This window comes from Pseudorca crassidens, chromosome 12 (genome assembly GCF_039906515.1).
Source record: "Pseudorca crassidens isolate mPseCra1 chromosome 12, mPseCra1.hap1, whole genome shotgun sequence".
Lineage (NCBI taxonomy): Eukaryota > Metazoa > Chordata > Mammalia > Artiodactyla > Delphinidae > Pseudorca > Pseudorca crassidens.
In genome coordinates, this window is record NC_090307.1 from 86554188 (window position 1) to 86572258 (window position 18071).

The 18071-nt window shown below is 52.1% G+C and overlaps 1 long non-coding RNA gene across 1 annotated transcript; it reads right to left on the bottom strand.

Moving 5' to 3' along the window:
• Positions 1 to 662: 662 nt before the first annotated feature.
• LOC137204189 (uncharacterized) lies at positions 663 to 17783 on the bottom strand. Its single transcript, XR_010933457.1, has 3 exons — positions 17588 to 17783; positions 9038 to 9175; positions 663 to 3945 (listed from the first exon to the last, which is right to left on the bottom strand). It is a non-coding gene; the product is annotated as an uncharacterized lncRNA (long non-coding RNA).
• Between the last annotated feature and the right edge of the window lie 288 nt (positions 17784 to 18071).

Genomic DNA, 18071 nt, shown 5'->3' on the forward strand with positions numbered 1-18071 from the left:
AGAGCTCTGCTTGGGCAGAAGCAGTTCAAATCCCAGGAGGAAGAAAGGAAACTGGATTGCGTGTAGTTTCTGAGCAGTGGAGGGGAGTGCAATCCACATCCCAGGCCGAGGGACCGGCCCTTCCCGACTCAGCAGCGGACACGTGTGGGAACCCCCAGCTGAGGCCTCCGCCTTCCCAGGCAGCCTCTGTCTCGTCTAGGGTGGTGGGCCTGGGGCTGGCGGGCAGCGAGCCCGGGAGGCCCCCGTGCCACACTCCACCGCTGAGCTGGGGCTTCTGCCCTCGCAGCTGGGCTGACCTCCTGCAGGCGGGCCTCCGTCTGAACAAGGGCCCAGTGTGTTTCCTTAGGCGAGGATTTGGCTGAGGTTAGCCCAAGAGCCTGGTTCAGACAGGAGCCCTTTGAAGGCAGCATGAATTGGGCTCAATGTCTCCATCCAGCTGAGACTGGAGGTGGGGGGCAGGGGCCCAGCCAGAGCGGCTTCCAGAAGCCCTCTCGTCCAAGGATGAGAAGAGGCTTGGCGTCCATGCCCATCTCCGGTCCCGCGGCAGCATCCTCGTGCAACAACACAACCACTGCAGCAGCGATTCCCACAGCCTCTGCCAGGGCGAGCCCCGAGCAGGAGAAGGATGGTCCTGGACAAACATGTGTGGTTTGTGACACTTACGCATTTATTTCAAGGTGTACTAGATAAAAGGCAGCTGGCCCATCCCATCAGCGCTTTCGCAGAGTTTATTGCTTTGTGCGAGGTGACATCTATTGACACTTAAAAAGGGGCTTACTGGGAACTACCCAAATGGCCACCAGCAGTGAATAGGTGAGTGAGCTGTGGTACGTCCACACAGTGGAAAGCTGCTCAGCAAAGTAACGCCATCCTGGTCTGCACGCCAGGATCTACATGTGGAGGGCTGGGGATGGAGGCCATTCTTTTCTTGTTTTCTTTTTGGCCGTGGGATCTTAACTCCCCGACCGGGGATCGAACCCAGGACCTCGGCAGTGAAAGCACCGAGTCCTAACCACTGGACCGCCAGAGAATTCCCTGGATGCCATTCTTAAAGGAGGAAGATGCTGAGCCTGGACGTCGCGTGGCAAAGGGGCCAAAACACAGGCTTCTCTAATGCTCCACCCCTGTGCTGGCATGCAGTCTGTGTCTCTATCAAGGCAATTGTCCCCAAGAACGTCCCCCATCACTCCTAACCCATCCATTGTCTGACTCTTATCCAAATGAACTCATTTCTCTCTCGGCTTCCCTTGGCCCTGCCTCTGGCCTCTTCAAGCCACTCCCTCCCCCACCTCGGGGCACAAATTAATCTTCCTAAAGTGCTGCTCTGATTGAGGCTCTCCCCACTGCTCGAGCACCTTCAGTGGCTCCCTAGTGCCAGGAGAATAAAGATCAAATTCCTCAGCCTGGTGTTTCACGTTCCCAGGATCATCTGAGCAGCCTTCTGTCCTACATCACACACCATCCACAGCAGCTAATTTTACGCTGTTTCCTGAACGTTCCCCACAGATTCTCACATCTTAGTCTGCTCTTTCCACCTCCAATGCCCTTTCCCACATCCCTGACTGTCAAATCCTGTCTTTTTTTTTTTTTTTTTTTAAGATGCAGCTTAAATGCCACATCCTCCTTTCTGGTCAGAATCAAACACACCCGCCTTCATGGTTTCACTGCCCTGTATCTCCAACCTGAACACCCTTATCCATTTTTCCTTGGGCTGTAGTGAGTCGAGTTCCACTCTCAGGGGATCAGGATTCTAAAACAATCACTTGAGGAGGGCAATGCTTAATCCAAAGGAATTCTGCTCTGATGGTGAAACTTCAAGCACCCGTGATTACAGAAGAGGGCACAGTGTGGATGAGGGGGGCCCTCCCTGTAAAACACTTAGACCAAAGCCCACAAACTCCAACAGTTAGAGTTGAGGAGAGATGCTGTGAGCTGATGTCTGTAGGGAAGGTATCACAGAAAAGGAAGACTTGATCTGGACACGGAAGGTGGGTGGGACTCAGGGAGGTGGCATGGTTCTGGGGAAAGAATTTGGAATTTGGACTTAGATAGGCTTGGACTCAAATTCTTTTTCTGCCTCATTATAGGCCAAGAGTCTTTTGCTTATCCTAGAAACCTCAACTCAAAATGGCCTCAGTTAAAAAGAAAAGATATTGGCTTTTATAATGACAAAGTCCAAGGGTAGGGCAAGCTTCAGGTATGGCTGGATCCAGGGGCTCAAGCACTGAGCTCAGGATGCTATCTCTTTCTGTCTCGTGGTCATTTTTGTCTATGCTGGCTTTATTCTCAGGTAGGCCTCACCCTCAAGATGGAAAAGGCATCCAGCAGGCTCAGCTGAGCATTCATGGTGGTTAGTCACCCCAAAAATTCTCTCTTCCCAACTGTTCTAGGATTACCTCTGAGTGGACCAAACTGGGTCACCTGATGGTCCCTGAACCAATCACCGAGGCTACAGGTTTGGAAAATTCTGATTGGCCATGCTTTAGTCACATGCCCATCTATGGACCAATGGGTGGAGTCAGACTAACCCCAAACCACATGGTCTGAGGTGAGGGAGGGGTCATCTTCGAGGAAATGCAAGGACAGTGACCAGAAGAGGCATCCAAAGCTACCGATGTTCCCTAAAACTGCTGAACAGCTGTGGGAACTTGGGCAGGTGCCTTAGACTTTCTGATCCTCAGAGCCCATGGTTGTGGAATGGGAATATGGCAGGCCGACCGCAAAGTGGAGTTGTGGAGAGTTAATGTGCGGATGTTAATGGAAGCAGCGAGCGCTCACCAGGTGCCTGATGAAAGTCCACAGAATCAGAAGCTGGGAAGAATCTGGTCTGGAATCAGAGCAGGAAACGGTGGGAGCGGCAGTGTATTTTACAAGGTGGCCAAGTTCTTCCATCTCACAAGCTATCTTTGCAATATGAAGTTGTCATTCCTGCAGTTGAGAGGCGGGGTCCATGTCCCTCCTCTTGGCCAGGGCTGTGGCTATGATGGACGTGACACTATGTGACTTCTGAGGCTAAGTTACAGAGGGTGACACAGCTTCTTCCTGGCCCTCCTGAGATACTTTTTCCTACATGTTGTGAGGAAGCCCAAGCTGCCTGAGGAGGCCACAGTCCCAGTTGAGGTCCCAGCTGATAACCAGCATCTATTGTGTGAGTTGCAAGATGTGTGAGTGAGCAAACAGCAAGATGACCCCAGCCCCAGGGACCATGTGACTGCAACTGAGACCTCAGTTGCAACTTGGACCCTGCCTGAGACCACCTAGCCGAGCCTCGTTGATGCCAGAACGGTGACATAATAAAATCACTGCTGTTGTTTTATGCCACTAAGTTTGGGGTGGTTTGTTACATAGCAACAGATACTGGGAAGAGTGAGCTAGTCGGAGGGATTGTGGGTGGAGGCTCTCATGGGGAGCTATTACTTGTCTGATTGCACAACAGAATCTGTCTCCAGAGCTCACTCACTCCCATGCCTGGGTTAATGCTAGTCTGTCGCGAGAAAAAAAGGAGAGGCCACGCTTGAGTCCCCCGAGGCCCCTGAGCTGCACACAGCCCTGTGCCTGCTGGCAGAAGTTGGCTCAGCCATACCACTCGGTACTTGCTGTGAATTTCCCGGGACGAAGCGGTGGCCCACGTGCTTTGGGACAAACTGTCCTTTACAGTGTTGGTCCTTCCAGAAGCTCAGGCCCAGCCCGCTCTCACTGACTCGTGAATGGCACTTGTCACCTTCTGAGAGTGGAGGAGTGGGGAAGCAAATTAAACCCTTGAAGGCGAACTTGCTAGATGTTTGCATAACCCAGGCTGGAGAATTTCCTTTTGCTGAGATTGGAGGAGGCTGAATCGCAATGGGTCCCGCACTTTTCAGCCCCATTCTGCTCTCCACTCCCTCACTCAGGTCCTGTGGGACTTCCTGGTTCCCATTCTGTCCTCCTACCCTGGGCAGGTCACCTCTGAAAGAAGGGAGATGACGTTGAATGTGAATTGTACCCGGGTGGCGTCTACACAGATCAGGAGATAATCCAGCTAATTGGATCCTTTGAAGCTTACAAGGAAACATTCCACTCTGGACCTCAAATGCCCAAACTGCTGCCACACACACACACACACACACACACACACACACACACACACACACTCTCTCCCGGGGCATTCAGGCATCCCCGTGCAGCTCTGCCCCATCCCCCCTGCAGCACTCATGGGACCAGTTCCTGCCCTCTCCACACCTGAACTACCATTTGCTTAATTCTTTAAAATCAACCACTTGCTTTTTCTTTAAGAAAATACATTGACTTAAAAAGGACACCTTAGATGACCCCATAATTGGAAAGCCAATATCACATGTCATAAACAGAAGGTGACCGTGAAAATAAATACAAGGACACGAAGGGATCACCAAAATCTGGCTTCCATCCTGCTGCCTGACCAGATGAATTTTTTTTGAGATGGAAACTTTCTCTTGCTCTGTTGTAAAGATAACTGAGCCAGCCGCAGTGAGCCCCGTCAAAGACATATCAGCACCCCGTGGAGACTTTCTCCTTCAAGTTGGCAGAAGAATGGAAAGGAGAAAGGGAGTGACTTTCTTGTCACTGAGGATTATTTAATGCTGTGTCTGCATCCACCCCAGGTCCTCTCAACCACTGGGGAAGGAAGGTTATGATGGTGAATGCTTAAGAAGAGCTTGCTGTGGGCTTGAGTCAATTCCAGGACATTCAGTGCACTATCTCATTTAATCCTCAACAACCCTATGAAGTAGAAGTAGGTGCTGTTATCATCCTCACATGGGACCCAGAGAGGTTAAGTAACTTACCAAAGGTCACACAGCTAGTGAGTAGTGAAGCAGGGATTTGAACCCCGAGCTCCCCAGCTCACTGCCTGGGAAGCACAGGTCTACACCTGTCAGGTCCAAGGACAATTGCTTGGAGTCTCTATACTGGGTTGAATAATGTCCTATCCAACCCCGCCTCCCAAATTTGTGTCTACCTGTGAAGGTGACTTTATATGGAAATAGAGTCTGTGCAGATAGAATTAAATTAAGATGAGGTCTTATTGCAGATGAACGGATAAAGATATGAGATACACACACACGCGCGTGCGCACACACACACACGCACACACACCCGTACACAATGGAATGCTACTCAGCCATAAAAAAGAATGGAATGATGCCATTTGCAGCAACGCGGATGGACCTAGAGATTATCATACAAAGTGAAGTAAGTCAGACAGACAAAAACAAATATCATATGATATCACTGATATGTGGAATCTAAAATATGGTACAAATGAACTTACTTCCAAACCGAAACAGACTCACAGGCACAGAAAACAAACTTATGGTGACCAAAGGGGAAAGTGGGGGAGGGATAAATTAAGAGTTTGGGATTAGCAGATACAGACTACTATATATAAAATAGATAAACAACAAGGACATACTCTATAGCACAGGGAACTATATTCAATATCCTGTGATAAAGCATAATGGAAAAGAATATGAAAAAGAATCTGTATATATATGTATAACTGAATCACTTTGCTGTACACCAGAAACTAACACAACATTATAAATCAACTGTACTTTAATAAAAAAAAAAAGATGAGATCCAATGACTGGTGTCTTTATAAGATATGGAAATCTGGACACGGTGATACACAGAGGGAAGACAGCCATGTGACCATGGAGACAGATATGGGAGTGACGGGGCCACAAACCAAGGAATACCCAGGAAGCTGGCAACCACTAGAAGCTGGAAAAGACGTGGAAGGATCCTCCCCTAGAGCCTTCTTCAGGGGAGCAGCGCCCTGCCGACACCTTGATCTCAGGGTTTCGGCCTCCAGAGCTGTTAAGAGAATACGTTTCTGTCTTTTAAGGCACGTAGTTTGTGGTAATTGTTATGGAAGCCCCAGGAAATGAATACAGTCACCTTGGCCAGTGTTTGGGGGGAAATGTCTCCCAAGAGGATGAGAGTCTCATGGGAAAGGGGCCTGGAGTTCGCTGCAGGAGGCCTCTTGGTTTTTTGTTGGAAAGGCTGAATTCCCAGCTTTCCCCACCTGCTCTGACACCTGCTGGGTCAATCTGACCTTCCCTGGTCCTCCTACGCTTCTCTTGCTGTGTGACTTTGGGCAAGTGGCTTAACTTCTCTGAGCCCCCAATTCCTGTCATGGATTTAGCAAGAAATAGACCCCCGGGAGGCAGCTCTTATATCTCAGTAGATTTAGGCTTTAGGACTCTTCACCATTTGGAGTTACCTCATCTGTTGGTTTGCCTGCTTGTGTCTGTCTAAACCAGTGTTGTCCAGCGGAATTTATTTTATTTTTTATTTTACTTATTTATTTAGTTTTGGCCGTGCCACACAGCACGGGGGATCTTAGTTGCTGGACCAGGGATTGAACCCGCGCCTCCTGCGGTGCAAGCACGGAGTCCTAACCACTGGACGGCCAGGGGATTTGCTAAACAATGCAAATGTATTCCCTTACAGTTCTTGAGGGCAGAGGTCTGCACTGGGCCTTACTGGTCTGCAGTCAAGGTGTTGGCAGGGCTGCACTCCTCTCTGGAGACTCGGGTGCCGAGTGGGAGGGAGGAGAATGTGTTTTCTTGCCTTTTTCAGCTTCTAGAGTCTCATGGCCCCGTATCACTCTGACGTCTGCTTCCATTACTGGATCTTCCCCAGCTCTGACCCTCCTGCCTCTCTCTTATGAGGACTCTTGTGGTTACACCGGGTGGCCCCTCCAATAATCCAGGACGATCTCCCTTTTCTGAGATCCCTAACTGAATCACATCTGCAAAGTCCCTTTGTCATGTAAGGTCACATATTCACAGGTTCCGGGGATTAGGACACGGACATCTTTGGGGGCCATTATTCTGCTCCTCAAACCCCACGTGGCTAGTGGCTACCATACTGGACAATGCAGGTCTGGACCTTCCGTTCCTAGAGGATCTGACACTGATGTGTCCCCTGAGCCAGGCACACAGCAGGTGCCCAATTAACGTGTTCAATTAATGAAATTTGAATACTGCCTCTACAACATGTTTGTTGAAGGAGGTGCTGGCTTTAAACTCTTAAGTCCAAGCTAAACTTTGCAAAATGGAGACCCGCATTCTGGTGCCTCTAACAGAGCCTAGGCTACTCCTCGGAAATGCTTCTTTTCCCAGCTCTACTGTGTGACCTTAAGCAAACCTCTGTGCATCTCAGCATTGACTTCCTCATCTGTACAGTCCTAAGAAACAGCTACCAAAAGCCTCACAAGAGAAAAGAAAACTGAGGCACAGAGAAGCTAAGGGGCTGGCCCAAGGGCAAGGTCATGAGGAAGGGGAGGAATCTGTTCCAAAGTCCGGAATGCACTTCAGAAAGAGGGTGTGAGAAACAAGTAGAAAGGCTTTCTGCGCCATCTGGGGAAGAAAAGATAGCCTGGACCAGGGTAGAGTCAGTGACTGACTTCTTAAATGCTGTGCTATCTGCCTGGAGAGTTCTAAACTTTTTCTGACTGTTGAACTCCTACTCACCCGTCAAGACCCAGTTCAAATGTCCCTTTTTTAAGGAAACTGTCCTTGACTCCCTGAACCCACCTCTAATCTAACAAAAAGAGCCCAAGATCCCTGGACCTCCCACAGAAACTGTGCTGCCCCATCACAGTCCAGATATTTTAAATCACCTGCCTAAAACCACATGGGCCAGCAACTGACAGATCTGGAACATGAACCCAGGTGATCTGGCTCCAATGTCTATGCTGTCATGAGGTTATACATACACATTCAGCACACACACACACACATCCCTAACTGCACACATATAAACACATGTACACACATCCATATATACAAACATGCACATGCTCACACACTCCACACACACACGTGTACACATCACATCTATAAATACATGCATGTACACACAACACACGAACACACACAGTCCTATTCTTTTGCACATGTGTGACCATTGAATGCATGTGCGTACATATGTGCACACACCCCATAGACATGCAGATAGACCAGACGCGCTCGCCCCTCGCACAAGCTTGTTCCCCGGCACACACGCATACAACATGCTAGACCATGCACCAGCCCGTAGACGTGTACACACAGGCGTGCAGGAAGCCCACCTGCCCACACACCCCTACATAGGGGCCTACACCTAAAAATAAAATCTAACGCTTATCACTGGGACAGCACGGGTAGGCACACACGAATACATGCGTATGTATCCTCACACATCTAGCTAAAAATTCACGTGTACCATGAACTCAATCACAGACAGAAAAATATCTAACTCAAATATGTGAACTGGAATATTCAAAATTCCACCTTCCTCCCGTGCACCCCCAGACATGCAGATGCATACTCGGGTACTTGCCCAGGCTCCTGTTCTCTGTCCCCAGGCCCCGCCCTGCCCACCCTCGCCAGGGTAGGAGGTAGCAGGCAGCACGGTGTGTGTGCTGGGAAGAGGGATGGGTCCAGCCCCAGCCCTGTCCTCAGAGCCCACCTGGCCTGGTCCTTGTCTCCCTGATCACACTCCTTCTGACCCGTGCGCCACCCGGCCCATGCTGGATCCTGGGGCCAGAGGCAGACCCAACACACTCCAGGGGCCCCACATGAGGCCCAGAAATCTGGGAGGGGACAGGGACCCCTCCACCCACCCTCGAGCCCGCGCCCGCTGGCCCCGCTGGCCCCGCTGAGCAGAGAGGAAGAGGAAGCACAGCATGGGCCGGTGGGGAACGGGGGGGCGTCGGCACAGACAGCCTTCTGCGCGGCCAGATGGCCAGCCATCTGCAGTCCCCTCCTTCTCTGCCGTGGTCGGGCCTGGTGCCGGGGCGAGTGGCCTCAGAGCTGGCCGAGCACGGTGGAGACGTGTGCTGCCTGCCACGCCTGGCTGCTGTGGCCCAACCTCTCCCCGCATAGTGCAGGCACCTCTGTTCTGGAAGATTCTGGGGCTTCGGAATCCAACCCCTTCATCCAATCATTCATTCATTCCCCAAACACCAAGTGCCTACTAGGTGCTGGTCCTAGATATACAATGACAAATAAAACAAATATTTGTTGAGTACCTATTCCTCTTGCTTTCTGCTCAGCTGGACAAGTTGGGGTCTCCAGGGTGGAGCGAGGGGTGCCTGTCCCCTCCCAGACTTCTGGGTCTCATCTGGGCCCGCTGGGTCTGCCTCTGGCCCCAGGATCCAGGCACTTTTCTAGGAATCAACAAATTTGACAACGAATATATATTAGACATCTACTCTGTGTCAGTCACTAGGCTGATGACAACAACGAGCAAACAAATGTACATTGAGCACCTACTATGTGCTGGGAGCCGTTCTAGGCACAGGGAATACAGCAGTGAACAAACTAATTATTTGTTGAACACCTACTACATGCCAGGCACTGGGGAGACAGTGATGACCAAGAAGGACAAGGTCTCTGCCCTGACCAAGTTTGCAGTCTCCGGGGCAGAGGGGACGGATGAGCTATAGTGAATACATGAAAAATAAGGGGTGAGGGAAGGACAGTGGTATTCTTATCCATTTGATCATTTTAGACGGGCAGTCAGGGATGCCTTCTCTGAGGAGGTGACATGGAGCAGAGCCCTGGGTGGGGCAAGGAGTCAGCCCTCAGGCTCCCTGGGGAAGAATGTTCTGGGCTGAGGGAACAGCCAGCAGAAAGTCCTGCAGTGGGAACGGGCTTCATGTGCCCGAGAGAGCTGTGGGGAACCAGGGCCCCTGGGCCAGAGCAGGTGAGCCCAGGGAGGGGCAGGGGTGGGAGATGAGGGGTGGGTGGGGCCCTGGTGGGGAATCTGGGGAAAGTGAGGCCTGGGAAGAGACCTCAGGGATTTCGGGGGGGTGGGGGAGCAGTGGGCATGTGAGGTGGCAGTGATATCCCGACATCCCAACATCCTGTGCAAAAGTTCTCCCTGGGGCCAACCTCCGTGAGGGCTGTATCTGCATTGGTCCCGGTAAGTCTGGGAAATAAGCACCAGGATGATTCCCATTTCACAGACCGGAAGGTGGAGGCACATGAGAACACTGCGGTCCGAGGCCCGCATCTCACTGGAGCTCCTGATGCTTCCAGAGCAAGCGAAGGCGACGCCCAAAGCCCACGTGGGCCCTACCCATCACCCCTCCCAGTCAGTGCTGCCCCAGCCGTGGGCTCTGACGGCAACGTCCCCAGCCGACCCCTCTGCTGGCGCCTGAAGCTGTCAGCCCTGATTCCCCGTGGGCTTAGTCACCCCATACAAGTGACATTTATTTATTCCCTCGCACGGAGTGTGGCGAGAATTAATTATTCAGCGCCAAGGAAGCACTTTGAACATAAAAAGTACTGAGGATGACCGTGACATTACAGAGAATAATGTTCCCTCCTCATGCCCGCCTGCAGGTCTGGGTGCCTGAGCCGTCGCCTTCCATGGTCCCCTGACCACCCGCCCCCCGCCCATGATGGGGGCGGAAACCCCCTGCATGGGGAAAAATTATCTGAGCTCAGAATTTCTTTTCTATGCAAGCAGGAAGGAGGAGAGGGAAGGAAGAAGGAAAGGAGAGGAGGAGGGGAGAGGGAGAGAGGGAAGGAGGGGGAGGAAGAAGGAGAAAAAGAGAAGGAAAGGAGGGAGGGGAGTTTCACACTTCATATTTTTTAGCTGCTCTGTGAGTTACGAAGGTGGTACAGAAGTGAGTCGCGATGATACAGTTACAGTTTATAAGGCACTTGCTCTGTGTTATTTTCATGAGGTCTGCAAAACAGGGTGGTTTCTCAGAGCAGAGAAAGGGTTGCAGCCCCATTTTACAGATGAGGAAACTGAGGCTCTGGAAGGAGCAGCAAATACCCACCTCCCACAGCTTGGCCACAGTGGCCAGGAGCGAAACCTGTGAAACGGAGTGACGGGGGCTGACCCCAGGGGCTGTCCGCCGAGAGTTCTCACCTCTATCAGGACAAGCCCCAGCTCCCTGGGCACTGGTATCCCCTGGGCACACAACACCAGCCCTTGAACTTGAGCCTGTGCCCTGCTGCCACCCTGAGGATCCATGCATCCCGCCTCCCCCAGCCGGATGCCAGAGGGAAGGAGGCGAGAGGGGAGATCTTGCCGGGGAGGGGAGTGAGGTGGTGGGGATACAGAACAGCTTGCCAGGGAGCTTGAAGTTTGATTTGATTTAATATTTACCCCAAAGAAACCCCATCAGGCAGAAGAGACAGCTGGAGACCAGCAGAGCTGAGTTTGCTGTAATTGCCAAGTGAGATGGTCTTTGTTCCTACCTTCAGAGGGAAAAAAAGGTTGCAGGCCACACTTGACTCCCCCCTCTAGGCCAGAGCTGAGCAATCCTAGTGGAGGTGGAGAACAGGGTCTCTGGGCCACCTGCACGCTTCTTTCTGGGGGTCCCAGCCGTGCCGTGATTCATCTCCACACACCGCAGTGGCCAGAACCATGCCTGCATTCAGTAGGGGCCCAGTAAATGCCTGCTCGTGTGTCCCGGGTGTCATCTGAGGGCCCCTGTTCAGTGAAATAGAGAAGGACTGGGGGAAGCAGAGGCCTTGCTGGGACAGGTGGCTTAGGCTCTCTGTGCCTCAGTTTTCCTATCTGTAAAATAGGAAATAGAACAACAACACAGACTAATGAGGATTCGAGGACCTGTTCCCAAAGTGCTGACCTCCCTGGCCGTCCAGTGGTGCCTCCGAGGAAGACGCCACACTTCCACTGCAGGGGACACGGGTTCGATCCCTGGTCAGGGAACTAAGATCCCACATGCCCTGCTGTGCAGTCAAAAAATTAAAAATAAAAATAAAGGTAAAAAAAAAAAAAAAGGTAAAAAAATAAAAAGAGCACCTGGTACGCAGCAAGTGTTCTTTAAGGCGGAGCTACTGGGAGGGACCGATCCAAGCAAAGCCCCTGGCAGACAGGCGGTCTTCACAGCTAGATTCAAAACCTCTCACCCGTTCCAACCTCCTGGACAGATAAATGGCATAGGAAAGGGGGCGGGGTTCCCTGGTGGGAAGGAGGGTGCTGGCCTCAGGACCCCCTCACCTTCCCACCCGCCCACTCCCAAACCCGCTCAGATTGCAGGATGCTCTTCCTGTTAATCAGGCCTCGGGGTGGCCCTGACGTCTCCCTGTGTGGCCGCCCCCCTGGGTCATCACTGAGTGATGTAAGTCACTCCGGCTGTAAGTCAGGGGGCTGCGCATGGGCATGGAGGTCCCGCAGCCACCGGGCTGCCTTCAGCCAGGGAGGTGGGTGGAGACCCCACAGGCTCCTTGGACAGCTGGGAACCTGCTGGAGGCTGCTGCCATGGCAACAGTGCTGGTTGCCCTCACTCCGCGTGGGCCCCATCCTGCCTCTCCTGGGCACTGACTGAGTGGGCTGGGGCTCAGCCGGTTACCCCTCCCTCCTCCTCCCCCAGGGGTCACGCGGGGGTCCTGAGAGCTCCCTGCCCACTTGCTACCCCAGCAGAGCAAAGCCAGCTCTAAGACATCCCTCTCTTAATAATAACTAATACCAGCTGACATGTATTGAGTACTCAGCTCTGTACAAGTATTAATGACTTAATTATCATGATAACCCATTTAATAGATAAAAAGACTATAGTCCAAAAGGGCAAAATTGCTTGCCCAGGGTCACATGACAAGTAAAGAGCAAAGCCAGGGCTTGAACCCAGGATGCTGGCCCCGGAGTGCCATTGCATAGTATAATGCAATGGTTAAGATACAGACTCTGGAGTGAGACAAGCTGTGTGAGCCTGGACAAGTTACTGAACCTCTCTGGGCCTCAGTTTCCCCTTCTGCAAAGTGGGATAATAGTACCTGCTTCAGAGACTCCTGGGAAGGATGAGATGAGTTAATACATGCAAAGCTCTTAGAGCAGCAATGAGCATGGAGTACGCACCCAGTTTCCCCCAGAAACAGATGAGGATTTGCAGCCAGGTCCTCCTGGGGAGGCCAGCAGCGGGAAGAGGACAGAGAAGGAGGGGATGCCAAGCTGAGGTGTCACTTGAGGCACCGTCCCAGCCCTCGCCTGATCCGCGGGGGTCTCTGGAGCGTGAGTTACACCTCGAAGTTTGTCCTGCCTCCAGAGCAGGGGGCCAGACCCCCACACTGTCAATGGTCGCCTAAGGGCTGTCCCAGCGGGATGACAACTCCCAGGCCGGCCAGGCTTTCTGGACACGGGGCCAAAGCTGTGTGCAGAAGCGAGGCAAGAGTACGGGCAGTCAGGAGGAAAGCACACGGAATTGCAGAATCACAGAATTGCAGAATCAGAGGAGAGACCCAGGACTCGTGGGTGGAGCCCTGCCTGCTGTCCTAGCCGTTGTTATTTACCTTCCTAGGACGCCACAGCAAACCTGTCTGACCAGTAGAGTTGCCCTCGTTTTACCAGAAGGCCACTTGGTTTGGTCAGAGTCACACAGATTTGGGGCGGGGAGCCAAACCTCTAGACTTTCAATTCTGCGCAATTCTCACTGCACCCTGAGACCTGGTCATGGGTCACCTTCTGAGGTACCTAGAAAAGATGCTGCTTACTTGGGCAGGAGGAAAGTTAGCAGCTCAGAGGCCTGGGGCACCTGGAGGAGGTTGTATCAGTCAGAATGTCTTAGGCAGCAAATTAAAAACTCCGAATTCAAACAGCTTTAATAATGAAAAAGATTTCTATTTTCCACGATAAGAAATCCTGAGGTGAAGGAGCTCCCGGGCTGGTTGATTCAGCAGCTCAGGGGTGGCATCAGAACCAGGCTCTTTCCCTCTCTTCTCTTTTCTGCTGCCCTCAATATAGATCATGCTCTTTAAGGTCCCCAAAAGGCTGCCCAGGTCCAGTCATCACATCCCACCGGGACAAAGTACAGCCCAAGATGAGCCAGTTAGTAGCAACAGAGGCGTTCTGGCCCACAAAGCCTGAAAGGATTATGATTTGACTCTTTACAGAGAATCAGTTTGCTGACCCCTGACTCAGCTAATTGGGATTCACCCCATGCTGGACTGAGTCACTGTCTCCGAGGGATGAACACTGAACAGCATGGCGCTCTCTGAGTGAGGTAGGCTGGTGTCTGGACTGGCGGCTAAGTCATCTTCTAGGTCTTTGCTGCTCAAAGCGTTGTCCACGCACAAGTGGCAAGAGCCTCACGCGGAGCAGAGCCCAGGCTACCCCCCTTCCCAGACCGAGCACACCAGGACCTACATTTGACCGAGTTCCCCGGGGGTCTGTGTGCGTGGGCAAAGCCCTAGCCCTGCAGAGGGCTGAAGGTACAGGTGGGGACAGATGGGCAGCTGCCCTGGATTGACACTGAGGCGGCCTGGGTTCAAGTCCTGACTGTGACCTTGACCAGCTGTGTGGCTGCAGGCAGGTCTGGCCACCCCTCAGGGTCTTAGCACCCTCACCCGCTGAACACCACGTGTTAGCATCCTGGGACCGCCATAACAAGGTTCCCCAGACTCTTAGCTTAGGACAACAGTTCTGGAGGTCAGAAGTCCCACGTCAAGGTATAGGCAGGGCTGGGCTCGCTCCAGAGTCTCCAGGGGAGGCTCCTCCCTGGCTTCTTCCAACTTCCCAGGGCCCCAGGCGTTCCTCAGCTGTGGCTGCATCCCTCCCATCTCCACCTCCATCCTCACGTGACTTTTTCCCTTTGTATCTCTCCTCTTCTTCTAAGGATGCCAGTCGTACTCGATTAGGGCCCTGAATGACCCCATCTTAACTGGATTACATTTGCAAAAACCTTACTTCCAAGTCAGATCACATTCACAGGTTCCGGGGATTAGGACTTCAGCACATCTTCATGGGGGACACGATTCAACCCATAACGTGTGGTGGCACTGCCCACACATGACACACAGGTGAAAAGGGGACACACATGTTTGTGTCTGGGGGGAGGACAGGGCTGATGGAGGAACAGCTGGCCAGCTCTGCTGGAAGCTTCCTGAAGGTAGCTGGCCCAAGGTGGCCTCAAGGAGAGCATCACTACCCCCTCAACTGCCACCCTCAAGGGCCTGAGCTGCTCCAGGGACCTCCTGGGTCTGTAGAAACCAGGTGCAAGAATCCTCAGCAATTCCTGGATGAGAGTGAGACAAGCAAGGCATCCAGGTGCAAGTTCCAAGGAAGCGCTCATTCATTCTCAGGTGCCGCCTCTGTGGAGAGGGCGCACCTCCCTCCACTCTGTGCCCTGAGCGCCGTGCCCACCTCGCTCTTGACCATTGCTGGTCCTCAGCTCTGCCTGTCACCCCAAACACCTCCTCTGGGCCTCTGTTCCCAATTGTGGAAGGGGAGCAGGTGGGCTCTGCCCCAACATTTACTGTGTGAACAGACAAAGTCCATTTGACTTAGATAAACTGAAAACATCAAGGAGTGTACCCTGAGCACCTAACTGGTGTTGAAAAACCAGGTATATTGAGTGAACGAGGAAGTAAATTCCCAAATCCAAATTCCTCACCGTGACCCACAAGACCCAGCATGACCTGGTCCCGCTCACCTTACTGGCCTCATTCCCACCATTTCCCCCCTAAACCATTAGGCTCCAACTACACTGACCTCCAAGTTCTTTCCAAAACATGCCAAGCCCACTCCAACCTCAGGACCTTTGCACGCACTGTGCCCTCGGCCGGCATGCTTTTCCCCGGATACCCAGGCCTGGCTCCCTTATTTTACTCAGATTTCTGTGCGAATGTCACCTCCTCAGAGAGGCCTTCCCTGCCACTTGATCAAAAGTAGACACACTCCCTGCACCCCTACCTCCGCCCCACCAACACCCCGTCGCATTCTGTCCCATCAAACTATTTTAGTGTCTTGACAGAACTCACAACTGGAGTGTGGAATTCTCACAGGCATTTATTTATCCATTGGCCACGTCCTCGGTGCCTAGAACGGTGGCTAGCACATAGTAGGTGCTCGGGAAACATTTGCTACTTGACTGAATGAACCCCTTTCCCACTGGCACCCAGCCGACCTCTTAGGGAACCCTCAGGCCTCCCCAGGCCCCTGCATTCGAGGCCTGGCAAGCCTCAGCCTGCAGTGGAATTTTCCAGATGAAGCTCTTCCTTTGTGCTTCAACCAGGCGTTTAATCTCAGCTCATCGCTGGGCAGGAAGGAGCCTGCTTTGCTCGAGGACTTCTGTCCTAAAGCTGCCAGGTAACATGAGAGGGGCCTCTCAGGGGGAAAGCACAGCTCCCCACCCCACCCCTGATAAGCGTCCACGGCCCTGTCACCTTCTCCAGGCAGCAGGCCTCCACCCACAGCCCTGGCCCCGGGCTGAGCCCCGCCCTGTGCTCACTCCCCAGCCGGCAGCCCCCAAACTACACAATGGCCCTTCAGCGGGCCAGGAGATCTTAAAAACTCCCTTTAAAAATAGCATTACTAATTTTCTTTTTTTTTTTTCTTGTTAAAAATTCACACATGTAATCCACATGTGCTGACAGTGAAAAATGCCAGCATTTCTAGTGGGAAGTAGATCATCGTCCCCCAGATTCCAACCCCCAGCACAGAGATGAAAACCACAGTCAAAGGCGGTGGTGCCCTTGGGAAGGACTGGATTCCTTGAACACATGCTTGTATGGTGCCCCTAGCGAATCCTCTAGGGCTGTTATATTCTTACCCCCATTTTACAGATGGAGAAAGTGAGGCTCAGATAGGGACCGAGCTAGCCAATGGTGGGCAGTGGTGAACTCAGACGGTCTGGCTTTGATCCTCACTTGGACCGCTATACCATACCACTTCTTGGCAGAAAATTTCTTGATTTGGTTCTTAACTTTTGTTTTCCTTTTTTTCCCATTTTCTGTTCCCTGTTGTTCTGTGACTTGCTTTTCTCATTTAACACTCCATGTCTGGGACATCAGTTCATGGCGGAGGGAATTCCTGGCCGTCCAGTTAGGTTAGGACCTGGCGCTTTCACTGCCGGGGGCCCGGGTTCAATCCCTGGTCGGGGAACTAAGATCCCGCAAGCTGCGAGGTGTAGCCAAAAAAGTAAACAAATATTTCTTTAAAAAATTCATGGCAGACATACGTAGGTCACCCCATCCATGTTGTATCACTAGCCCCTGACACCGCACAGAATTACTGTGATCATTTGGGTCAAAATGGTCCATTTGTGATCATCTTAAATTCTCAGCACATAATTCATTTGAATGTGTCCTATAGTAAATATGTGATACCGTGAGTACTTTTGGGGAAAACTGGTAAGATCTGGGCTCATTGGGCAGGAGAAGGTCTAAGTTTCCCTGTCACCCACAGACTCTAGACTAAATCTTGAGATGGTGCTGGTGGAGAGAGTAAATGCACTATTATCCAGAATGTTCCCAGCTCCAAAGAGGCCACAAGGGTGAAACGTCCCTTTTGCTGATCAGCTACACGTCTAAGGACTCCAGAATGTCAAGCCTTCAAAGTACTGTGACTCATTCCCTGAACAACGATGCTTGGTAATTCACAAAGCAACCCTAGGTACACCACAGTTTATCCACATCTCCAAAGAAAGTCCTACTCAGAGTCTCCCCTGAGCCGATCAAGAGAAACAAATCCTCTCTCCACTTCAGGCCCTGGATGCTTTTTTAGGGCTGGCATAAAGAGAGTGAGGAGGGAAGGGCATGAGTTGTCACAAAGTCAAAACGAAACTGCCAGTAACCCAGTTCTCTGTCTCCCAAGCGTGACTCACCCGGTGAAAACCAGAGTATTGTTCCAAGTGTCAAATCTGCAGAGCTGCCTCTGAGATCTGGGTCTTATCCAGCTTAAATGAGCCAAACATGCCAGCGTCTTCCTCAGGTACCTGCGAGTGGCGCATTGTCTTCTCCCTGCGGCTTTTGTTTTTGAAAGTTCATAAAGAGGAACCCAGGAGGTCAGGAGACAGCAGGGTGGCCATTTTCTTCCCCAGGACAACATTCAGACGGTTTCCACATGCCTCCCAGCACCTGCCTCCTGCCAGGGACCAAACCGGTACTGTTGGCACCCAGGCTGCCCCAGAGCACATAGGACACCAGGACCCTGGCTGGAGGTTGAAACGTACTCCTTTGGAGAATCATCTGGCCTCCTCAGACTGGTAGGGCCAGGCAGCGGCAGGGGGAGTTTATCATCATTAGGGGCGAGTTAACTTTGAACAGGGGAGAAATGCTTTTAGAGTAATGTTATTAGCACTGGATTCT